Source organism: Mauremys reevesii, linkage group 1 (genome assembly GCF_016161935.1).
Source record: "Mauremys reevesii isolate NIE-2019 linkage group 1, ASM1616193v1, whole genome shotgun sequence".
In the NCBI taxonomy this organism is placed as follows: domain Eukaryota; kingdom Metazoa; phylum Chordata; order Testudines; family Geoemydidae; genus Mauremys; species Mauremys reevesii.
The window spans coordinates 122,639,240-122,665,134 of NC_052623.1; the positions used below are offsets into that span (position 1 = coordinate 122,639,240).

Consider the following 25,895-nt stretch of genomic DNA (forward strand, 5'->3'; position numbering starts at 1 on the left):
TGGAGGGAGGATAAGCATTGCTGAGCCTTCCCCAGGACAAATCAGAAAATGGTTGGAAAAGATTACAATGACTTGGTGTAAGAGGAAGTGAGAAGCTGAAGTGGCTTTGTTTGTGGATATGTGGGTATGGAATTCCGAGGACAGGAGCAAATGAACAGAAAGCACTCTTCAGAACAGTAACGTGAGGGTGCTCCATGCTATAACCATATCCTAGGTCATTAATGGGAAATCTCTCAAGACCTCTCTCCATTCAGAGCCCTGGTCTACACCAGTGGTTCTCAAACTAGGGCTGTCGCTTGTTCAGGGAAAGCCCCTGGCGGGCCAGGCCGATTTGTTTATCTGCCGCATCCGCAGGTTCAGCCGATCACGGCTCCCACTGTCCGTCATTCACTGCTCCAGGCCAAAGTGGGCTGCAGGAAGCGGCACGGGCTGAGGGACATGCTGGCTGCCCTTCCTGCAGTCCCCATTGGCCTGAAGCAGCGAACCGCAGCCAGTGGGAGCCGCAATCAGCTGAACCTGCGGATGCAGCAGGTAAACAAACCACCCCAGTCTGCCAGGGGCTTTCCCTGAACTAGCGGCGACCCCAGTTTGAGAACCACTGGTCTATACTACAGTTAGGTCGACATAAGGCAGCTTATGTTGACCTACCTACGTCAGTGTCTATACTACAGATTTCCTCCCGCCGCTGTAAGTATCCTACTACACTGACATCATAACTCCACCTCCGTGAGAGGCGTAGGGCTTATGTTGGTGTATTAAGGCAATGCAGTGTCCATGAAGATGCTGTATTACTTACATCAACTGTTGGGTGTCATTCTTGACAATTTCAGGGCTCCACCATGAAGCTGTGAAATTGACAAAAAAGTCCTCCCTGCTCACAGCTGGGCTGCTGTCCGCTACCTGGGCTGCCTGTTTGGAGCCAGGCTGCCCCTGGGCTCCATGCAGGAAGCCCGGCTACACTGAGGCTCCTGCCTGCCCACTCCCTGCTGAGGCCTGGATGACTGCCCCGCTCCCAGTGGGGTGGTGAGAGCCCGGGCGGCTGCCACGCTCCCGGCGGGGAGAGGGGACTGGAGAGCAGGAGGCTGGGGAACCAGTGGGGAGCTGAGAGCCTGGGTTCTGAGCTCCACTGATCTAAGAGGTGCAGGTGAGGAAGTGCTCCTAGTGAGGATGCATATCACTGACTGAAAGAGGGTAATGTGGACATGAACCACCGCAGACTATAAGTTGACCTAATATAGATCAACTTAAGTTTGTAATGTAGACATGCCCTACGGGGTAAGGGCTGGTTTTTTAATGGAAGATCAAGCTAATTGGTACTTTCCAAGATCATTTTTTTTTAAAGAAACTATTCATGGTTTGTCCAAATGTGATACTTTCATTATATGAATAATACAGATATTGTATGCACAGTACTGTATACACAATCATGTTAATTGGTTAAAATAACACACAGTACTGTTTCTAATTTTCATTGGCATTTTTGCTTTTATTTTGATACAGCAAATTTGTGCCAAGAAGGTTCCCTAGTATAATTATTTGAAGAGCCTGATGAATCATTGATTTGTCTGGATAAATATTAAATTAAATGGTAAAATTGACCTTAGTCATGCAACTATGATATTTTACCAAAAACGAGGCTTTGAAATCCATCTGGTCAGGATGGTGGCTTGCCGCTGGAGAATCTGTGGCAGTGAATGACAAGTTTCTTTTGTTATTCAAAAGAGCAGTAGGTTAGAGCTGTCTCAGTTTAATCCTAGATTCACTTGTCTCCTGAACAGGGGCGGCTCTGTTTTTTGCCGCCCCAAGCACGGCAGTCAGGTGGTCTTCGGTGGCATGCCTGCGGGCGGTCTGCTGGTGACGTGGATTCGGCGGTGTTTCCTGCAGGTGATCTGATTGTCCTGTGCCTTTCGCATCCTCTGCCGAATTGCTGCCAAAGCTGTGGGACCGGCTGACCTTCTGCAGAAATGCTGCTGAAGGCCGCCTGACTCCTGCCCTCACGGCGACCGGCAGGCTGCTTCCCCCCGCAGCTTGCCGCCCCAGGCATGTGCTTGCTGCACTGGTGCCTGGAGCCGCCCCTGCTCCTGAATCACCTTACGCAGTGACAACTTGTGATGATAGTGCAGGGGCACAATATAAAGGGAGGCCACGTGACTGCCCCATGTGTTGCCTCTGGGAGGATCCTTCCAGCCCCACCTACTTGAGCCAGGGCAGCCAATCTTGCTTGTTCCTGGGGGGTTGGGGCCACAGGAGTGAGGCACACATGCCTCTGGGCTAGGCAAACTCACAGCACCAGAGTCTCCCCGGAGCTCCTCTGCCCTCACAGACTTCTTAGCAGGGGGAGGGGCACGGGCAGTGCCCCTACCTCCAGCTGAGCAGAGGGACCCTGCTCCCGGCACCTTCCCCAGCGACCCTCTGGCCCAGTGCAACTGCGCTCTCCTTGCCAGTGTTACCTGCTGGGGGTGGAGGGCTCTGTCCTTCTCCTTCTGTGCCTCCCCCAGCTAGGGTGACCAGATGTCCTGATTTTATAGGGACAGTCCCGATTTTGGGGGCTTTTTCTTATATAGGCACCTATTATCCCCCACCCCATCCCGATTTTTTTTACACTTGCTATCTGGTCACCCTACCCCCAGCACGTTTCTGGCAGGCTCGGCCCCTGTCCCTGGTAGCCAGGCCCAGGCGGGGAGCAGAGAGGGCAGGATGGAACCGCTTCTTACGCCAGCTGAGGGTGGCGGCTCTGCCTTGCTGCCTCTGGGCAGCATGGTGACTGCCTGCGAGAGCCCTGCTGGGGAGGCAGCAGCAGCCCATCCAGGGGCGAAGGGAGCTGGAAGTGCCGGGGGAGAGGTGCAGCAGGAGAAGGAGAGAGCCCCCTTCCCTGCTGGAACAGAGCAAGCCCTGCAGCACTCTCAGAAATCGGGTGGGTGGAAGTGGCACTTGACCCTGCATGCCCCACTACATGTTGCTTCTGACCTTATTCCTGGGATTACTGCAACTTTTGCATTGTTGTTGTTTATGTTGTTTAATAGTCTCTCCCTGAGATTTGTATTTTAGGTCAACACAACAGATTTATCTTCCTTTGTGGTTTCCACAGGCTAGTGAAAATGCAAAACAACACCTAATCTTGTTGCTGGGCTTTCCTAGTCTGAAATGTTAACATTACTCTTCAGGTGAATTGCAGCTGTGTGTCTATTTCAGAGCCACCCTTTTTACAAACTATTTTGACTAATATTGATGAGGAACTTTCTAAAATGTTATTTGGAGAAAATACTGTTTCTATAAAGGTATTATGTGGGGTGGGTGGGAGATAAGCCTTGGTACACATGCAATTTACTGTATGACATCTGCCATATTTACTCAGTCTCCTATTCAGATCAATCTTTTAAGACTTAATTTTTACTCTGCTGGATCACTTGCAGCTTATGAAAAATAAGATGTACTCATTCTACCTCATGCATCTGTCTAGAATCATTAATGATAGTGAATTAGTACTTATTTTTGTCTGGCTGCTGATTAGAAAGAGAGAACAAAGGTTCATTTTCAGAAATTATATTGACCTTTTGCAGCTGAGAACTGTAATGTGCTCATTTTAATTAGTAGATATATTTACATATGAAGAAAGTGGGGGAGGAGCAAACACTCCCTGTAGTGCAGTGAATCAGTGTAAGGAATTCATCACTCTCAGATGACACAAGACTAGTTTGTTTCACTGTGTGGTTGGCACTGCTTGTCAAGGGATTCTGTGCAGGCATGCTGCATGACTGTGTCTCTGCTCTAGCTGCTGGTGCTTTTGGTAACGTGGTTGACCTGCCAGGTCTTCAGATTTCCAAACCCTTCTCCAGGGTCTGTGGGGAAAACCCCCTAGCTGAGACAGAGAAGCCTCTCTGATTGGCTGCTTTTCCACATTCTCCTGCCAACAGGTGAATTGGCAACCTAGTCCCTCACCATGTGTAGCAGCCAGGGCTCCTTTCTACTTTATGCTGGGCAAGTACGGGTTGGAGTGCTTCTGCAGTACTCCAATCCAGGGAACTCTAAGGGTCTGGCTACACTTGAGAGTTGCAGCACTGGTGGAGGCTTTCCAGCGCTGCAATTAGTAACTGTCCACACCTGCAGGGTACATCCAGCGCTGCAACTCCCTGGCTGCAGCGCTGGCCGTACACCTGGGTCTGCTTGGGGAATAAGCATTGCAGCGCTGGTTCTGCAGCGCTGGTCGTAAAGTGTGGCCACACACCAGCGCTGTTATTGGCTTCCAGGGTATTAGGAAATATCCCAGAATGCTTTTAACTAAATTATTCTCTTTGTTTTGTTATGCAGCCTCTCTTTGTTTTGTTGTGAACGGGCTCCGGGAGCTGCTTATCTAAAAAAACAAACACAGCTCCTGTTTGCTGTGATCAATCTGTGAACAATCAAATGAGATATCCCCCTCCCTGCGTGATTCACAGGGATTGAGTGTTTGCTTTTTGCTTGACCAGCAGCGAGAAAGGGAGTCGGCAGCTGCTTATCTGGTCTGCAGGCTTTTGCAGTTAAAGAGTAAGGGGTCGGAAAAAGTTTCTGATTTTGCAAGTCAGGGAGCCGATACACAGTGTTGGCTCCAAAAATCCACTCTCTCTCTCTCTCCCCCGCTCCCTGTCACACTACACTCCACCCCACCCCCCTCTTTTGAAAAGCACGTTGCTGCCACTTGAACGCTGGGATAGCTGCCCATAATGCATCACTCCCAACAGCGCTGCAAATGCTGCAAATGTGGCCACACTGCAGCGCTGGTAGCTGTGAGTGTGGCCACACACCAGCGCTGTCCCTGCACAGCTGGACGACCAGCGCTGTAACTCCCAGCGCTGCAACTCTCAAGTGTAGCCATACCCTAAGACAGCTGGGAGCAGCTGCAGTATTGTCAACTAAAAATATGAGTCAGAGGCGTAAAAATCATGAGATTTAAAAAAAATAAAAAATATGGGTTCCTTTTATTTGCATTACAGTGCCTGAGCCTTTAGGGGAGGATGTTTTCAAGCTTTTCTGCACAGCCATGAGGGAGAGACACTTACTATTTTTTAATTGAATCTGAGTTTCCCTCATAATTACATAATTATAGGAACTGAGCCTTTAAGACAAACAGCAACTACTGCAAGACTTGCAATAGAATTGCAAGGGTTGGCAACACTGCCAGCTGCTCCATACTATCTCTGAAACTCTTGACACTGCTACTACCCTGCCCCTAACCCAGGAGAGCAGTCTATCCTATTGCTGCTGCCCCCTGGGCCTAGGTTTGAATGGGGGAGGATCCTGCCCATTCCCTCTCTGGGCTGGGATATTTTTGTTAATTTTAGATGATGGTTCTGTCTGCATTCTCCTCTCCTAACTCTCTGCAGCATTATACTATTTGCGGAAGGCATCCATCAACACTGAGAGCTGGCCCATTGTGGTCAGGTATGCCACCTCCGGAGCACTTTCTTGTGGCCTGGTGTGGCTCTGCAGTGCCCTGTCTGTTTCCTCAGGGTTTTCTGACACCTCCAGGGATTCATGTGATTCAGCCCTCTGGCTGGGTCACTTTCAGAGTTCAGTCCCCTTTCGGGGTAACAAGAGTCTAAAAAAAGTACAAACAAACCAAAAGTTATTTAATCTTGTTTGGGCTTCTTCAGCCTACATTCAGGGCGCTCTTTACATCTCTCTGTTGCTCTTCGACTCGAGGGGCCAGCAGATAAACCCCTTCTCCTGGCCCTCCCCTGGTTTCTCAGGGTTCCTGCTCTCGGCAGCTTGCAGGAACCTTCTGAAAACTCCGTCCAGCTCTTCTGCGGTCCTCTGCTCTTCTCTCTTCCTCAGAAGACTTGTTTGGGTCATATGTCCCACCAGTCACATTCTTTTTGATCTTTCCCATCTGGGAGGCAAACTAATTGTATCACAGGTGGCGCTGGGCCCATTTCCCCTTAATGGGCCAGCCACCCCATGCCACCAATCACTGCAAAAACATAACCCCTGTGAACATACATTTGCTGAACTTGATAAATCCAGTCCTAAAATAATGGCAGTTTTGTAGGCTGTATAGTCTGTTGTTCTAAGTAAAATGTCTCCTGGTCAGTACAGGATTTCTTGTAAATGTAGTTGTCATTTCCTCAGCATAAAGCTTACTCTCTTTAAAGGCTGCCAGGAGAATATTCTGTTTTGGTTTTTTTTGCCTATACTTCTAAAAGTTGCACTTGCCTAGACACATTTTCAGGTAAGTAATCAGCTGTGCATAATTTTGTGGCAAGTCTATTTTAATCATCAAAAGGTGACAAAGATGACAGACTTGGCATGATAGAGTTGAACTGTGCAGTACCATGAAAAATACTCCTCTGAAGTGTTTTGTTAATTAGTTTGTTCTAACTGACTGGTTTCATCTTGTCTTTTTATCACTTAAAAGTTTAGAGTTTTATTCTGGGAGATTGGACAGAAAATACTACATTTTAGAAGCTTTAAGAGATCTCACAAAATCTCCTTTAGTGGCCATGTGTGAGCCTCCATGGTGTGGGAAATGGGCCATGTTTTGAATGCTGAATCCGACCCTTAATATAATAAATATACTCCAGAGGACTTAACACTGTTTGATGCTCCACTGTATGATCTCTTTCTAAAATATGGAATGTCACTTCCACCATTTAGTGTATGTTAACAGTGGAGCTTGTCTTTTGCTTTTGATGAGGATGGGGGAGGGGAGGGGAGAGTAATACTAATTTCCTAAGTCTCTCACATCTATTCATATAAATGATACTGAAGACACACTGGGACTTTGGCACCAATTTAGTGATTAGCTTAGAGACTTCATGCTCAACACCAGCTGCTCTCGACGCTGCCCCCAGGAGAATAGCAGGGTATTCCATAGAAGTTATCCAATGGGTCATGTCTCATTAGGATTAGTTTTAGGCTATTTTGAAACAGTAAGTCCGACCTGTTTGACACACAAATTACAACACATTGAGGGTTAAACAAGAAAAGGACAAATCTTCACTCTGATGCTTTATTCTCTGGATCCACTGGGATTGAATCAGATGCTTGTACCTCATGTGTCCGATGTTGTCATTCACTTTCAGGAAACAGGCAGCCACTGATTGAGACCTGAACACCAAATTGCTGCTAATATTGTGGTGTTCTTTTTTCCCCACCCCCAAGCCTTTATGTTGCTAGCCAACAAAAGCCCAAGGGGCCTGTGCTGAACCAAAAAGGGGAGGAAAGACTCCAAAACCTACTGAAGGGGAAAGCAGCAGCGCTGTGGCATATTCCCTCTTCCCATGTTCATCACCTTTCTCCGCAGGGGCTAAAGAAAGCTGCTTTGTGACAGCTCCTGATGGTCAGGGCTCAGTTGAGGGGGAAGAGAGTGAAAGCATGTCAGGAAGAGGCCGGGGCTGGAAAGCAGCCGCTTTGTACAGCATCTCTCTCTCAAAACAAGCTGAATTTAATCTGAGTTTCCTGGCAGAAGTTAATGCTGTTTTGGCACTGTGCATCCTGCTGCTCCCTGCAGAAGGGAAAGGAGTGCATGGGTATTGCAGCACAACAGCTTCAGAGAGCTGTATTGCCATTAAGTTCAGGGGGTTGGTGATGGAGCATAACAGAAGCTTCAGGCTTTGTGGGACTGGAGCTCCTTTCCCCCATGAACGTCTGCGGGGTATTGGAGGCTGTGCTATCTCCGGGCACAACCCACAGATCGAATCATACTGCGGAAACTCCATGAAATGGCACTCCCAGCATTACTTGAATCCCCTTTTTCTTCCTGTTTGGTATACTCTGGCCTCAGGTGCCAATTAGTGTCCTGTCTACATATGCAGCTGTTTCCCAAGTTAAGCTTTCATTCTCTTGTTTTTGTTTGTGCTAGGTTTTCAGAAGGCAAATATTCTGACAATATTTGTCCAAGTCATTGCATAAGGAACAAATGCCCCTGAAAAAATATTTTTAAACAAGTCTCTGTTTTAAAGCCACTCCAGCTGTTTTACAACCAAAGCCTGGCAATTCTGAAAAGTCCCATTGCTGCAATCAGTGACAGCAAGATATTTCACAAGACCATTTTAAAGGTTATAACACAACGTTTCAGGAACCAAAGGCCAGTAGCTGCAGGGATGAATGAACCACTGCCACATCCAGATGCAACATTCCAAGGATTGGTTTTCTATAACTGAGCTACCATATAATGGGAACAATTTACTGGGATCATGGGAGATTTGCTTACCTATGTATTAGCCCGTTGCAGCCACTATAGCAAAATATTTAGCAGCTTCTAAGATATAGTTCAGACCAGCAGTTCCCAATCTATGGCCCATGGAGAGAGGGCTGGTCACATGGCTTTCCTTAGTTTTCTATATTGCATTAAAAGAGGCTAACATACATTGAATACTTTGCTCATGTTACTTTCAAATGTGAGCAATTTCTGTTTTAGCCACAAAGATACTACCTGACTGTGAATGGGAAGGGAGGTGGGATCTATGGGGCAGTCTCTCTATTGAGACACACTCCATGCTAGGGAAAGAGTTTTGGAACTCCTGGTTTAGAACCTTATGGAATCCTCCATCATCCACTGACTTGTTGATCAAACTCCAACTTTTAATCATGCCAGAAGCTGTTTGTTTCCCTCTAAAACTTGCGAACTGAATGGCAGGACTCAGTCTGGACCCTTTCCCAAACTGAAACCTGCAGGACTCGCACAGCCGTAATTGCAGCACAGCTCTTTGGTTGGCCTTGTCATTGGCAGAGTCCTTCTCACTGTGAATGAGAACAAATAAGTGCTGTGAAGTCTTTAGCCCCATTCTGAAAAATAACAATCTTGGAGGAGTGGACAGTTTCACTGAGTGAAAAAAGTAGATTTCCCATGATGCTTGGCAAATGTTAGACTCTCCCCCAAAATTGCCATTTTTATAAAGTTTTTTGGATTTGTCTCCTCCCATCTCCCTGTTTGTCCTGCTGTTCCAACTTAACCTCCCCTTTGCCTTTCTCCCTGTACCATTCCAGAGCCTTATCCAAAGCACTTCATAGTCCTGTGCTGCCTGCTTTTTCCCTGTCTACCTACCTACCTACCTATTTATGTTCTTCCCCATCCCAAGTGTGTCTGTTCTCTACTAATCTTGCCTAGTTTGTCTTCTCAGCCCTTCTCTTGTATCATCCTCTCTTGCCCTTCTGTCTGCCCTTCTTTACCACCTGCTTTCTCCCTTCATGTCACTCTCCTATTGCCATATTAGCATCGTACCAATCACTCTTCTCTTCCACAACACAGCTAAGCAATTCCTGCCCAGTGCCTGTTCTCTCAAGCAATTTGCCTTCCTGTCTCTACAATTCCTTTTTAAACTACGCGGCCACTACTACGCCCCACCATTCCACTAACCTCCTTCCTCTTCCTGAGGAATACTGTAACCGTTTCCCTGCCAAGACCGCTTTTTAGATCCAACTGTCCTCTGCCTTCAGGCTTGCTTTCTTGGTGTATTAACCAGGAATCCCACTGCCTAGACTACCTCCTTGCTAATAACATTGGCCTCTCTTGCCTGACTGATAGACTTGGTTCTCAAGCTCTGACCTCTTCTCCTGTTCTGCCTGTCATTTTTCAGAAAAATCCCATAGCTAATTATCAGATCATTTATCTTAGTTTATATCTTATCTTATTCTGAGCCCTCATTTCACCAGCCGGCCTGACTGGCTAGTATCTAGGCTGCCTTAGCACATAAACTTATTCCTCAGGATTTCATCACCTCTCTTAAATGGAGATTACAGCACATGTATCCTCTGATTCTCTCTTGGACGTTTTTGTTAATTCTGTTTAATAGTTCTCCAACCCAGACCAAGGGAGTGTATGGCAGATTGCATTCAAAATTCTGAAGTATAAAGTCCCAGACCTTTATAGAATTTTAAAAGGTAATGTTACTTGTTTATGTTCTAAATGCTCTTCTGGGCCTGATCAATGTGGGCATTCAGCATTTGAAGGGGGAATAAATAGATTTTTCTGGCTTTACTTTCCAGTTTCCTTTTTAATATATTCCCTTTTTCCTGAAACATTTTTAATGACAAACTTTTACAAAAGAAGTGCATATTTTTCTTTTTCCTTTTTTTTAACACCTATATTGCAGATTGTTACTAGGTATTGATTTGGCACATCTGGCTAATAGGTTTGAATAGGCTTTTAAATAAGTATCATCAAACTTAAATTCAAAATGTGGCCCTAACCTGTTGTTTTCCTAACTATTTCCAAAGTTCATCTAATTATTTCTGTGGGTTAAAAAATGATTGCATCTTTCCTTTAAGACTCCATAATTGCTGATATTTCTCACACAGATGTTGAAGTTTTGGATTCTGTGTTTTGTAAAAAGGTTCAGCAGGGGTTTGCACTTTTTTTTTTTAAATTGTGTCTGCAATTATATCATGAAGGTTTTTTGGGTGGGAGAGAGAGGGTGAGGTGGAAAAAATGTGTAATAAATACATTGGCAAATCCTGCTGAGTTGATGGCTAAAGCATAATCTATAGAAATAAATTCTTAGCTCGCTCGCGTAATAGTTGGCTGCAAATGGGACTCTTTGAATTGGTGTTAGAGCAGTATTTGTAATATTTCAATCTATTGTACGCTGCCTAAAAAGGCAGGCTGTCTAAGAATGCTGCAAAAAAAGATGCTGGCTGCTGTGAGGGTCTTGTCTGTTTTTTAAACCGGATTAAAAAAATCACTCCTTAAAAATTATGATGTGAGAGTAGCTTAGCTGTTCTTCCTTTCATTTCAATGTTGCGTCAGTTTCCTTTTTCATCATAACCACAGTTGTTAGACTGAACTACAATCTCTGTATTTTCAGAGTCCTCCCACAGGCATAGGCAGTGACCACAGAAAAGTTTCTTTAAACAGGCTGGTATTTTTTTTGATTGGTTGTTACACTGCTGTGCATGGTGATGGCAGAGGGAGCTGCACTCTGACTCAAACACTTCCTCTATGCTTATCCACTTGTAACTTCCTAGCTGAATAGTGTAGGAGTGCTGCAGCCTGTATGAGATAACAGACAGAGATCAGGGTAGTTGAATGTTTCTGGAGAAAAATTTGGGGAAGAATGTATTGTGAGAACCTCTTCGTTAGACCTGTCATTCTTATAGAACCCATGACGGCGTCCGTCATCTTTCCCCTTACTCAGTATGGTGTCTTTGCCAACATCTGTTCAGGCTTGATGAATGACAATTGACAAGAAGAATGTGTCCATATTCCATTTGAGAAGCCCTTCTTGTGGGTTTAATGACTAATGTCTTTGCAGAGTTATGCTTTCCTAAGAAAAGCTAACAGAGAATGAATGGTATTTTAGAGCAAGGTGAGGAAGATGTCTTGACTAGATCATCCCTGTATTATTGTGCCTTAATTCCCACTTCCCCAGACTTACACAAGTGAGCTTGCACCCACATTCATCTCTTTTCAATAACTCTTCCTTAAGGATTTCTGAAATCACTTCCTGAGTGTTCCCAAAATCTATGGCTAGCAAAGGCACTTTAGACACATCTTTGTAAGAATGTGAGTGGCTGTATCTGATTATACACTACAGTGGTAAGGGTTGTCACCTAAAGATAATGATCTGTAAGGAAACTGAACAACTACAATGACATCCTATAAATGAAAGGTCATGGTGACAGTGATGGGTTCCTTCCCCCTTGGGGTGCTGCCTGGAACTGAGGTACCACTGAGCCCCTCGACCCACCAGCCTGGGCTCCCTCCCACACTGTACTGCTGTGACAAGTTGCTAAGCTCTCCAAACTTGTTCTTTCAATCAGCATACACATAGGTAGGGACACACCCAGGTGTTGTAACTTGCAGACAGGCTTTCTGACCAGTCCCTGCATGGGAAGGCTATACAGCTAGGGCACTTACCAGCTTCTCAGGCACACACCTCTCTGGAGGGTAAACCCAAAATTATACCATCTTGCACTGCACAGGAAATTGTACAGCGTAAGCTCATGAAATTCACCCCCTCCCTCAACGTGGAGGAAGATATGCAACAGCTTTTTGCCCCCAGTTATGATTCCCACACACTGGTTTTAGACAAAACAAAAACAAGTTTATTAACTACAAAAGAGAGTTTTTAAGTGATTATAAGGGATAGCAAACAGATCAAAGCAGATTACCTAGCGCATAAAACAAAAACACAATCTAAGCTTAATATACTAAAGAAATTTTCTCACTCTAAATGATGATTTAAGCAGTTTGCAGCGATTCTTGGGGCCAGCTGCCCTTGCTTGCATCTTAAAACCCCAGGTATTCTTCTCACAGGCTAGAAATCACTCTATCCTGGGTTCAGCCCTTCTTTCTAGTTCAGTTCTTGTTTCTCAGGCATTTTCAAGCATCTCCTTTGGGCAGGAGTCAGAAGAAGAGTCCCGATGATGTCACTCCCCTGCCTAAAATAACTTTTGCATATGGTGGGAACCCTTTGTCTCCAGGTTTAGTTCCCACGCGTTTCAATGGAAAAACACTAGTTTTCTATGATTAAGTTCAGTACCAGGTGACTTGGTCAAATGCCTTTGTAGGGCCATAGCAGTCATGACTCAGGCTGTTTGTAACACCCTTAGGAAGGCTCCCCGGTGGGAGATTAGCATCTTCTAAGACCTATTGCTCTCTCTAATGGCCCTTCCCAGCCAGCCATCTAGACTGATTGCATTCTGTGTAGTGGGCATTCCCCAGGTGTAAACACATTTGTAATAGATGCATAGACAATCTTCCTAACTTTTAGATACCAAAATGATACATGCATACAAATATGATTCACTGAATATGATTATCCTAATCTTTTCAATGAAACCTTACATGACCTATCTTGCATAAAATACATCATAGTTATGCCATAATCATATCATCATAATATTACTGTGAAGAATATGGGGCGTAATGCCACAGTGACATTCTGACCAGCACTTTGCAGCTATACCAGGTGGACCACATAGTATTGGTAACATCTTGTTAAAACAAACCTAAACTAGTTTAGAACCAGTTTTGTAGGATGTGGGTGGTGAATTAGTTGTTCTTTTTGTTCCCAAAGGTACATATTACTGAGCAATTACCGTGTCTCATCTTGACGGAAAGCTCAGTTCTCTGCTCTGCCACAAACTTCCTGTGTGACCATGGAGAAGTCACTTAGGGAACTGTGTCACAGAGACACTGTCTGCAGAATGGGAATATTATCACTTCCCTACCTCACAGCAGTGTTGTGGTTAAAGTTTAGAGTGAGGTGCTCAGATACTAAGGTACTGGGGACCGTGTAAATACCAAAGACAGGTAGAATTTAGAGAAGACGGAACTAGTGGAACAGAGTGGGTGAAAACCACAAATTACTTCACTTTTAATTAAAGGACTGCTGTAGGCATTCTCATTGGCCTGGGCTGGTGGAACTAAGCCAAAGTTTACAGGTAGTGCTGTTGTCGTGATTTTTCTGCAGAGTTGGGATGGTTTGGTGGCTAAAATAATAGTAGGGAGCTTTTCAGCATTTCATCTACCTTGCCTCATAAAACTGAATTGATGGGAATTTACAGGTGGAAAAGACCTATTAAAGTAACCTAATCCCTGTCCCTGTCAGTGTACGATTGTTTCTCTACACTGTATAGTCTTATTGTTTTCTCTCATTCAAATGTAAGCATCCCAGACAATGAGGCCTCCATCGCTTTGGAAAACAAAAATAATGTAGCGATGGAACCACTCACATATTTTGTTTTAATCAAGAAAAATATTAAAATTGGTTGTTCCAATGTGAAGGTTTTGAAATGGTTGGTTTTTACGCTGAAGCGCCATCTTTTATTTATCTTGCTATTTCCGTATCCTACTGTTATCTGGTCTGTTTCAGTTGAGTACTGAATGACTGGGCCTAAGGTTGGCCTTCCTATGGACAAATACACATGGCACGTGAGATCAGGATTTGTAGGAGCCACATTAACAATGCTGAGGTGACACTTTTTTTTCTAGCTAAGTACGTTTTTTTTCCCCCTTTAAATTTGCCTGGCCTAATTTTGGAAAAAATCCCAAATGATCTAAAATCAATTACATTTTGAATGTCAATCTTTAGATTAATCATGAAGGAATTAGTTTTCTTTATTAACATTTTTTAATAAGCTTTCCCTCCTCAAGCTCACACAGGGCTGGATACTGATACCCCTTATGCAAATTGCTTAGTACCTTATTCTGAACGGAGTCCAATGATTTCAATGGGACTAATTTGAGGAGTAAGCTACTACTACTCAGCATGAGTAAGGGTGGGTGAATCTGGTCCACTTTTAGTAACAGAAGCTTTTACCATCTTGCAGATAATGTTCTGATTGACTGACTGAATCATGAGTTGCTTTTTGAGAAGGGAACTAATTGACTAGAGCGAGAGAGAAACCTGTTCTTTAATACTTTTGAGTCTCATCATTTTAAAATCTGTTACTAGCCAACAGACATTTAAGGCTGAATCCTGAAAACTTTTCTCTCACTAGTCAATGGGATTGCTTGCCTAGTAAGGTACTAACCAACATGCGTAAGAGTAGCAGAATTGGGCCCTTAGATAGGTGCTAAGCAGGTATTGTTAGGCAGATAGTAGTGTTTGGTTTGCGGCAGGTTAACTTGCAACAGAATGCGAATGAGTTTGGATGGAATTGCTTATCAGAAAGAAAACTGAGAATCCATTTTTCTATTCTCTGAAAAAATAGTTTTTAAAAACAAGGCCTGGTATTCTGTGGTGTGTGTTGTGTAAATTTAAGTGTGGCCAAAAAAGACAAGCAAGCTTGATAATACATTACCATGAAAAGACAAAGAAAAATATAATTACATTTGGTTTTTTTTTTTCCAGTTTAATTTACACAAGGCAGAAAGTGCACTTAAAGCAAACAATAGAGTATCTGCGTATACTTTTTCGAGCATGAACAATGGTGCATTCTCTGGCAAATGAAGAACCTAACAATCAATATTTAACACAAAATAGCATAAGATTTACAAGTCCTGCACTGTGCACACACAGGAAACTTGACCCAGAGAATGTAAAGTGTTCACTGAATGAACAGAACTGGTGTATGTAAACAATTCACAAGAGCATAGCATTGTTCAACAGTGTATGGAATTGTGATGTTCAAGACACACAATAGCATGTCATTGCCTCAAAATGAATTCACTCTTGGGGTTGACTTTCACTTTTGTTAGGATTCACAGATTAATATGGCTTTTCAGTTGAAATAGCTGTGCAATTGTTGAAGATTTCATCAGAAAAGATTCATTGGACACAATGGTCAGAGAAAGAGGTAGAGAAAAACAATCATAGTAGATAAAAATAAGCATGTTTTGTTTTGAACTTTGCATGCATCACACACATTTAAGGAAATGTCTTTTCATCTAGAACAAGCTTAGAACACAATTATTTGTTGAAGGAAGTTGGGAAGGCCAGGCATGCTTTTCAGAGGTGCTGCCTCTGTTATCCAAAGCTATGATTTCAGGTTACCAACATCTTCAAAACCATTCTATGAAGTCTTTAGGATAGGGTCAGGGCCTTCAAAGACTTTCTCTTGACTTTAATATGAACTAGATTAGGCCGTAACAGAGGAAATTAATAAAAAGGCAGATTTGGTGTAAACACATCGTATGATGCTAATTGAAAAAGTTTCATAGCATGGTTATCAGAATTAATACATTATCAAGGTCTTATTCACTTTCCCTATCTAGACGAGACATGGACTGATATTAGCATTGAAGAACATGGAAATGGGTAGATACATGTGGACCAAGCAGATGCCGCACAGCCAGCCCCGTCAGACTTGCATCGAGTATGTTCTGGGGAACCATACCCTTCCTCTGGGCGACCCTTCACACTCAGCTAATGCATTCATTGTCTTTCACCACTCCCCTTTCCCCCCCAAAAAAATTAGTGGTGTCTGTCAGTCCATCTGGCTGATACCCTTTGTTGCCATGAGGTATATTTTGCTAGTCTTGAGTTAGTTTATTTCTGAGCAGCAGTCATTAAGAGTTGAAAATTGAGCTATTTGCCTCATCTGCTAAGAACAAAGCATAAGAAAAAAATCTTCCTGCCAAAACCCAGAATTATGAAATTTGAATGATGATTTAGGTTGTATTTTTCTTAGCATCTAACAGTTGTTACGTTAGGTTCATCAACAGGTTTAAACATATTTCAGAGTTTACTTCAGCTTTAGAGGCTCTGTTCGTATGATGCTTGTTTTCAGCCAAATGCAGATTGAAAATTAGCTATGAAAACGTGTTGATGTTAGTAATCGAACAGATTATGTTATGTTCCAGAAGCACCTAAAGGCCCTGATTGGGGAACAGGGCTCCATTGTGTTATGCATGTAACACACGCATATTATAATAATATAGTTAACAAGACAGTGCCTTTCCCAAAAAAGTATTACCTACACATGTGTACATTTAACATCAAAGAGCTAGTTTACAACTAAGGGACAAAAAAGCCCAAAATACCTTGACTACCATGGACTAATGTAGGAGTCTTAACAAAAGGAGAACCCATGCAGACAGCATCTGCTCTGGTAGGGTGGAAGTGACAGGCATGCAGTTTCCACTTTGTACCTACACCCAATATCAGGCTTGTATTGTAGGTGTAAGGAAGTTGTTACTCTTCTTTACTATCTTGTGCGGGTTTGCAGCCCGAGTCACAATCTGACCCTTAGTGTTAAAGTTCTTTTTAAAAGCACTTTTGACCAATAAGTTATGTGGACATTTTATAGGTCTGAAAAGCTTTGAAAAACTTTCTCTTCTTATATCATTTTAAAAATGAGCTGAGAACTTACAAATACATGTAGAATGCCTGGGTCTTTCAAACTTGTAAGTTACAAAAATAGAATTTAAAAACCCCTTTTCTTTCTTCCTTTTCCAGAGGTTTTTTTTTGTTTCTTATTATTACCAGAGACCTTTTTTTGGAACAGGATAATTGAGTCTGGCCCACTGCTGAATCCTTAAAGGAGTACAAGGAGTGGCAAAGTTACAAGGGAACTGTGTGGACAGAAATGTATGTCAGGACATGGAATGCAGCTCAGCCAAAGCTATCTGCGCCAGCTGCTTATTGCCTACCTAGAGTCAGAGACTGTTTCACAGTCACAGGTTATTTGTCACAGGATTGGTTTTAGATAGGTAATGAGCTGCAGGAGCAAATAAGTTTTGTCTGAAATGCATTCCGTGTCTTGACATATTGTCTGTCCATACAGCGCCATTGTATCATTTGTATCTCTGTCACTCACCATATAGTCCTTTTACAATTCAGTGAAGTTGCTCTTGAAGCGGGATGGACTTTCCTGGAATGTTAATAGAAAGCATAAAAAGAAAATGGGTGATTATGTCACTTAAATGCTTTTTCACTAGAGGCAAAAGTACATTGCTCTAAGATCTGTGTACAGTATATTCTGGCTTATTGACACTATTGTCTCTTTTCAGTGTACGATAATTATAGCTTTGAATTCTTTTGGGGAAATAAAATATTTAAAAAATGGGTCACAGCAAGGAGACAGCCCTATTACCACTGAAAGGTGACCTCTTCCTGGCAATGGCTATAGGCCCTATCTCAGTCCCCAGAGCACTCAGCCTCTTTGTAGCTTTTAACAGAGCTGACCACTAGGTGTGTGTGACATAGCTAAAATTAAATGGCAACCACTACAATAACTCCAGTCATTTATCTTCATCAAATCCCAGAGTGCAGTGATAGGTAACTACTGCTCCACCCCAAGAACCCTTACATGAAGAGTTCCTCAAGGATCTGTTCTGCAGCTCTTCCTCTTCAATGTCTACACTTGACCACTTGGAGAGGAGGTTAGATGCCACAGACTCCATTCTCAAAAATACTCCCAGCTGTATATTTAATTTTTCACAGAAGCAACCAGCACTATCACAAGCGTATCACAGTGTCTGCAAAAGATAATCACCTGAAGGAGGAGCACTTGGCTGAAACTGAACAAGAGGATCAATAGTCTTGTAAAACTCTTGTTGCTAAGACTCTGGACACTGTGAATCTTGTTTAAATTCCTGGCTCTGCTACGTATTTCCTGTGTGACCTTGAGCAAGTCCCTTCACCTCTCGGGTTCTGAGTTCCCCATCTGCAAATAGGATAATAATACTTCCTTTCTCTCTCTCTCTCTCTCTGTCTCATATATACTGGATGGTAAGCTCTTTGGGGCAGGGTCTCTCTTACGTTTTATATGTATAGTGCCTAGCATAGCATGGTCCTGGTCTCTGGTAGGGCCTCGTAGTGCTACTGTAACACAACTAACCACAATAAAGACAAGACCAATATGAGCCTGGTCAGAGGGGAAGACTGTTTTCCTCTTTTATCAAAAGCATCTGTTCACCCTTATCAAAGTTCTGCAAAGCCCTCAGGTTCTGTTCTGTTCTGTTCTGTAAAGCCTGGGCAACCAGGTAGAATCAGAGGCAAAAAACCCTTGTCTACCTTTTGCTTGTTTGGAAGTTTTTTCCCTTTCCTCCTGATCGAGGATCTGGCTACAGTGACATATGTATTCATCACTTCCAGGCTGTGTTACTGAAACTTGCTGTATCTCGGGCAAAAGGAGGATATAGTTCAGAGGCTCCAGCTGGTGCGTCATGTGGCTGCATGGCAGGAGAGTTCACTGTTGATTCCTTCACTAGTTCCCAGTCTGCTTCTATTGCCAGATTAAGGCTTTTTGGTTCTGATCTTCAAGCCATCAGTGGGTTATGATCCAGCTCCATCTGCGGCTACATCTCCCAGCAAGAAAGCTGCACTTCTCTGAGACGCTGCAGCTAAAACCCAGGATGAAGCCCATAAGAACTGGAATGTTCTCACTGGAGGGGATTTGACATAGAACGAGCTTCCAGGGCACATCAGATTAATCCTGATTGTGACATCCTTCAGGGCACCCTGCAAGACTGTTCTCTTTGACGGAGCATTTCCACCATATTCAGCAGGATGATGGTTTAAAAAAACTAATTATTCCCCCTTGAGAGCCTCTTTTAGACAGGGAGAGGAGAAGAATAATGTGTTCTGCTAGGGACTTCACCATGTGGATTTCGTTTGCTTAGGAAGTGCTTAGCTACTACAATCGTGGGTGCTGTAGAAGGTCGTTAGATTTTGTAATTCTGAAAGATAAAAGGAAAAGGATAAGTAGCTCAGTCTGTTATGTGAAAGTGCCTTCTTTACAGAACCTTTCATTAGAGGCACCTCAGTCTTACTACCCCACTTGTAGATTCCATTTGAATTCATGCTTCACAGAGGCCTGGTAGTTGCTTATCAAAACGGCAATAGCTTTCTTTCCACCGTAAACACTCTGTGCTGCATTGCCTCGGCCCAAATATGCCATTTCAGTTGGAAAAAGAAAGCTATCAAAGCTTGATGGGGCTCACAGGGATTCACTGTCAGAATAAATCCAAAAAACAGGGCAGGAATTTACAGCTCTCCTAGGATGTACTCATCCCTTGCAATAACACTGGTTGTAGGGGAAAAAATCTTTCTAAATGAAATTGTTTTTCATGAGGCATCAGCTGCTCTAAAACTCCTTGTTTATGCCTTGCCAATGGCCACACCTTCAAGAATCCAATAATTCTTTTGTGTGTTTTGACATGGAGGCCACATGATTTATACCTATAGCGCCATACAGATGTCCTTCTATGGGGTATGTGGTGGACTGTGCATCTGAAGGTATGATGGAGAAAAGTATATAACATGGAGATAGTTAATGTTTGTGTGTATGGCAGTGCCATGAAACAGTGTATCGGAACACACTGTTATGAGATACCCTAGAACGAAAATGCCTGTGTATTCTAAGCTGTTTTAAATACATCCTTGTGTTTAGAAACTCGTGTGTCAGTCTAATTAGCATGTTGAACCTGTGATCTTTAAATCACTCCACAGGACAGGATTTCTACTTTTACTGAGCAAGCTTGTCTTATGTTTATATATAGGTTATCTGGGAATGAGACAGAGAAATTTCCTCTATGCAGGGCACGCCTTGCCAGGAGACCTGAATGAAGATCAGGATTTTCAGCAGGAATGAAAGACCCTGCTCTCCTGTTACTGAGGGTATGTCTACACTACCCGCCGGATCGGCGGGTAGTGATCGGTCTATTGGGGATCGATTTTTCGCATCTGTAGACACGATAAAATCAATCCCCGATCGCTCTGCCGTCGACTCCAGAACTCCACCGTGCGCGAGAAGCGGAAGTGGAAGCGGAGTCGACGGGGGAGCGGCAGCGGTCGACTCGCCACCGTCCTCACAGCCAGGTACATCGACCTAAGATACGCCAACTTCAGCTACCTTATTCGCGTAGCTGAAGTTGCATATCTTAGGTTGACTCCCCCTTCTCCCCCCCTCCGCCCCCCCAAGCGTAGACCTAGCCTTAGGTTGTTAACCAAAGAACTGGGAAGCAATCCTTCAGGAAGAAAAGGACAGCAGATGAGCTTACTGTGTGGTGGTCTGGCATCCAATAGGGACATGAGACTGTAACTTTTCTTTAACTGTCTCATCCAGCTAAATAACTTCTGTGACAGAAGTGCTTTCCACTTGTCTAACTAAACAGTGAAACAATTGGCTTCTTAAGAGAAACCATAGCAGAGTTTCAGTGAAATAAATTTGATTTCTTTGTATTGTTTCATCCTTTTAAATTTTTGCTAGTGGTTCCCTAAAATGATTCCCCTACAACCATGTGCAAATCTGAATTTTAATTCTAGCATTCATTAATATGCACCCTTGCCTATTACTTCAGGTATTCCATATGTGGATTCATTTTTCACTAACCTTCCAGAATGTTCTGGAACTTTGCAGAATCTTGTTGAACCTTCCAAACTTTCTGAGAACAACATTTTCCTTGAACCTCCTAGAATGTTGTCAGCCAGGTCCTTGCGGGTATATAAGGGGTGGTGTGTCATCAGTCAGTGAGGTATACGAACGAAATGAAGTAAAGTGAGAGCCCAGCTGCGATACTGTGAACCTTGTCTTATTGTGAATTTGTGTTTTAAGACTTAAAGAGAGTAAGTAGTGATTAATAAAGGACATATTTAATGAGACGCCAGAGATATCTATCAAACCCCTATCTATGCAACAATATACAAGAAATACTGTTATTACTTTTGTCATGCTTACCATGTAATGTTTGATGACTTTCTAAGACTGCAGAACATAGATTTTTGCTATTTTATCACTTTAAAATGCCATTGACCAGTCTTTAGATCTCTCTGACGTTGTGCTTCAGTTCACAAGGACAAAGGCGAGAAAAGTGACCTTTTGAACTAAAGGGCTAGGGTTAACATTCTAAGGTTGTCACCAACTGTAACACTATTTAATACTGGTCCACCCAGTGTTGGCGGACAGTTCAATTTCTTGATGTTAGTACATTTCAGTTATTCTTAAAATTTAAAAGTTTCTATAAGCGTAGATTAAATGATTTTTTGTGTTTGCTTATATATGGCATGAATAAATACAGCTTTACAGATCCTAGCTTGCAAATTTATTGTCTTACATGACATGGATAAGTAATGCATGCAAATCGTGCATCACAGTTGTGAAGTGGGCTACAAATGCAATAAAAATCAGGTATATGGAAGTTTAACAAATGGAAGTGAGGCACTGAAGACGCTCCTTGCCTGGCACACTATTTGGTGTAGGGCCAACATTGTTTAGGCTATCCTAGTAACCCCTATTGGCTATTTTGATTGTGCAGTCTTGAGGATGCTGTTCAGTCTGGTCTCTGCTTATAGCTGTGCCAGGAGGGAGAAAAGCATTGCTTTGGAGATCTCATGATGTTCCTTGTTGAGAAGCAACAGTGATCTTAGTATCAGGACAAGAGGACGGGTTTAAAGAGAGGGGAAAATATAACTTGTGATTAACATAATAGGTCAACGACTCATGCTCCCTTCTGTGGCTTATCTGTAATTGCCAGAGGGTGGTGAAGAGTAGCAGTTGGCAAACGCTGGTGCCATTTCCTTCTCCCCCAAACTGTTTGTTTGTTTGTTTTTAAAAAAGAGGAGGCGGAAGGGGAAAGCTTTCAAACATTATTTCAGCTTTTCCTTGTTTTCCCTACCATAGCTTCCCCCTCACATCTCCATATTGTAGTATGTGCTGCTGTCTCTCTAGGTGCTCAGATGCTCTATACTCAGAGACAGTTTGCAGTTACTGTGTTGGTGTGGTTGAGTGGCGTGTGTTTAGTGGGATGAGGCTTGTAGACTGGTATTGTGTTGGATGTAACTTTCTTTATCTCACGATTTCCTTAGCGTTTGCACTGTTGTAAGGAAATGCACCATGTTTTCTTGGTCATACAAGCTTTTCTTAGTCTTTTCTTGTGGTTTTTGCTTTGGGCGTTACTTCTTCAGTTACTTCTTCTGGGCGATATCCAGTCAGATGTTTACTGAGTTTGGGGGAAGATCATCTGATATAAATGCTTTGACAGAAACCAAATGCCTTTTTTCTAAACTATCTAGGATGTTTATATAAAAGGACTCATACACAGGTCTATGAGTTTTAATGGCACCGTTATCTTAGCCAGCAGCTTCTGCTGTAAAGAATAGTCGTCCTACCAGGAAAAGATAAATCTAAGTATGAAAGGTTTTGATGACTCTGTTCTAGTTGTCCCATAGTTCTTTGTTACTTTGTTCTATTGAGCTGCAAGCTGACTAGAAGGACGTATCCGAGTGTGTTTTGAAGGAGGAGAGCTTCAGCACTCTGACTGCCCTGGTGTAATATGCCAATTCAGAAGTAGATTGGTAACTAAGTTTATGGAAATGTGGATCTCCTCATTATTATGTGTATGCAAATGGTGCCTTTTAAAAAATGTACACTTTCCAGGGTGAAATTCACCAGCATAAGGCCCTCCATGCTGCTTAAGTCCTACATTGGGGCTGCACAAGTGGAGCACAGGTCAAGGTCCTCTGTTCCTCTAGAGTGCTGCAGAAAGTGTTTCTGTGCCAGCTCCACATGGAGGGCAGTGATGGGGGCAGGCTGCAGGAGGGGCCAGGGGATTGGTCCATTCTTGGATCATGTCACCCCAACACCCACACATTAGCAAAGTGGCTGGAGTACAGGAGGGTTGTGGGCGCAGCACCATAACCCCAAGTCCTGGTCCCAGGCTGGGGAGGTAGGCTTGCCCATAGATTCTATGGTGATTGTTACATTTATCTATATATTTCTAATGCATAGAAATATATACATAAATCCAGTGGTTTTTACACCCTCCCCAATCTACTTTCTCCTTGGCACTTTGGCATGTAGAAGCATGACGGATTGGGCTTATGTAGATGAAGGAAATTAACCCCAATTAAATTTTCTGCGTTTAGGAAATTCCTGTGGGCTACTTGAATTTTCCCCCAGTCCACATCTTCTTTGTTACTGGTCTGAGCTCAAGAGTTTTGTGTTGAGACTTTTGCCAGGATTATACATTCAATAGCTGTAGTATTAGACACTTGCACAGTTCGGCAAGGTTGCACAGCAACCTTTTACATTTAAAATAAAAATAATTTTTCTGGTGAGGAAAGAAGTGGCTTCCTGGATTTGCAGTTAATAACTAACTATGCTGAATTGATGTAGTAAATGTACGCAGAAGGAAATGAAGCTGTTAACACCTCTTGTGAAAGAAGCAGCATAGAGCTGGGGTGGGCTGGTGTGTGTGTGTGTGTGCATATATATAAGTGTGTGTGTGTGAGAAACACTGAAACTTAAACTCCTCCTGCAGCTCTGCATCTGCTATGAGTCGCTGATATGACTCACACTGTCAGTGTTCACATTAGCTAGAATTCAGATGGAGCAGCTCTGGCAGTAGAAGAAACAGACTGATATTGATTACCTGCTGCAGGAGACAATTGTGCCAAGATATTTCTGCAGGAATGGCTGAAACTCGGGAGGCTCTGCTGAGCAAGATCAGTTTGTGTTCGTAATTTTTTTTTTTTTAAAGGTAAGAATGTTTGTTGTTCACTAGAGGGAGAGAGATGGGAAAAGGGAGCTGAATAGCTTGGGAAGGTTGAATTTCATATGCGTTGCTTTTCCTCAGAGGATGCTGATCCTTGCAGCCTTATTATTGCTGAGCATCATCTTTGCTGCTTGAAATGGCATACAGAGAATCATATGGCTAATGGGTGGTACATGCGCTACAAAACAAAATAATGTTACACTCATTCACTAGTGCATCCTATGTTATGTAATGCATGGCAGCCATGTTAAGGATAGAGGACCTCTTTCAAAGGAGCAGAGCTGTTAGGTATTAGGGCAATGAGAGTTATTACACAGTACTCTGTTCATTATTTGGAAAGCACTCCTGTTCAAGTTCATGCATTAAAACCAAATTTGCCAACTTCTGAATCTCTGCAATTCCAGAATCAAAAACAGCCTTGCCAGGATCACTGTAGTAACTATTTAAATTTGAAATTACATCATTAGTTTACCCTGCGTGTTAAGGTTGTGCATGTATGAGGCTGGGTGTGACCTGTACCTTACTGCCTCAATGTAAATGTTTCTTAGGTTAACTTCAGTGCTTCAAGTACTTAAAACAGTATCTCCAGCTGCTGCTTTTTTCCCTTTTTTGTGCCCCCAGAAAATACACATTTACAATATATACTGCTCTAATTGTTGTTTGCAAAGAACAGAACATGTGCTAGTCAATTCCTCAGGCTCAGAAGCTTGACTTTCTTTAGCTTAAATTTGTAAAGTGATGAAAGTAGTGTTTTTGCAAATTGGCATTCACTATAAAAATTACCAAAATTGCTAATAATCCTCAGGTGGAATCCTACTAAGTTTTCAGTCTTTGCTGTACCCCTCATAACTGATTACTGTATTTCATCAGTTTTGGTCTGGAATAGTGTCCTTCCTTTCACAAGTCCTCCTATTAATCTTTCCTTTTCAGCTGCAGTCATGTGTTCAACTTAGTTTTATGTTTTTGGCATATTTCTTTGTATATTTTGGATTCAGAAGGCAGTTGTCTGTCAGGTTGCACCGTACAATGAAGTTGGTAATTGCTCTTAATAACCTATTGCAGCCTGGTCATCTGTTGTGTTGCACTGTTAATCTCAGAAAGAAGGTGGTTTAGAAAGCTGGCCACTGGCTGACCCACTTTTGACTACAAGAGAGCTTCATTAATCTCCGTACCTTATCATTTGTACCAAAGGGACGCACGTCCCTCATTTCTCAAAGATTTACTAGCAGAGAGGGTTCTGTAATGAAGTCTCACACCACTAAGATGCACTTCTTTTTAGGAAAGATACCAGGCCTTGTTTGCTTGTGTACTATGAAGCATTAAAACCAATGTAAATTACAATTTTCAGAACTGTGCTACCTCATCCCAGGTTTTTTTCTGAGTGATTAATTACTTGCAAATTGTACTGATTCACAATGGTTTTCTGTCATTGCTGTGAATTAGGGAGATTCTAATTTGTTTCCTATCGCTTTATGAAAGGTGAGTCTAACACATGTCTTTACTTCAGTCATTGTGCTAGTAGAAGTCTTAGACCTCAGGTGCCATTGGAGTTAAAAAGTTGTAGCATGAGAATGGTCTTTAGAAAGTTCAGCTCTTGGCTCTCCTTTTCCCAGAGCAGATTTTCAGTCAGAGTAATTTCATTGTTTAGGTATGTAAAACCTATGTCTGTATTTCTCTCTCTATGTAATATTATGGAGGCAAACTATGCTTGCTTCCTAGATTCTCCTGTGACGGAACCTTAACAGTGTCTACTACACAAAGGGAAGGGTATCTGAACTGGCTGAAATAAGGAAAACATTCCTCAAACCTCTCTGCATTTTTGGAGGGTGTGTGTGCGCACGTGTGTGTATGTGCACTTAGTTTTGAATATGTGTATGATGAGTATGTAGAATGTGTATTCTGTCTCATTCCCATCTGTAAACTGAGTAAGGAAAAAAAATAGTATCCTTTTAAGGACTTCAGTGGGAGTTGTACAGGCTTTGCAATACTGCAACTGAGAGAGACAGTTAAATTATTAGCAGTTAACATTTTCAAA

General features: G+C 42.8%; 1 protein-coding gene across 14 annotated transcripts in view; it reads left to right on the plus strand.

The window, feature by feature from the left end:
- The window catches only part of INPP4A (inositol polyphosphate-4-phosphatase type I A), a 212,538-nt gene that overhangs the window by 44,791 nt on the left and 141,852 nt on the right, over positions 1 to 25,895 (plus strand). For 13 of the 14 annotated variants that reach the window (XM_039510470.1, XM_039510304.1, XM_039510011.1 and 10 more), the window contains exon 2: positions 19,868 to 19,985. The exons of the other annotated variant lie outside the window; for it this stretch is intronic. The gene's annotated coding sequence lies outside the window, so the exon portion shown is untranslated. The remainder of the gene's footprint in view (positions 1 to 19,867; positions 19,986 to 25,895) is intronic. 14 annotated transcript variants of the gene reach the window in all.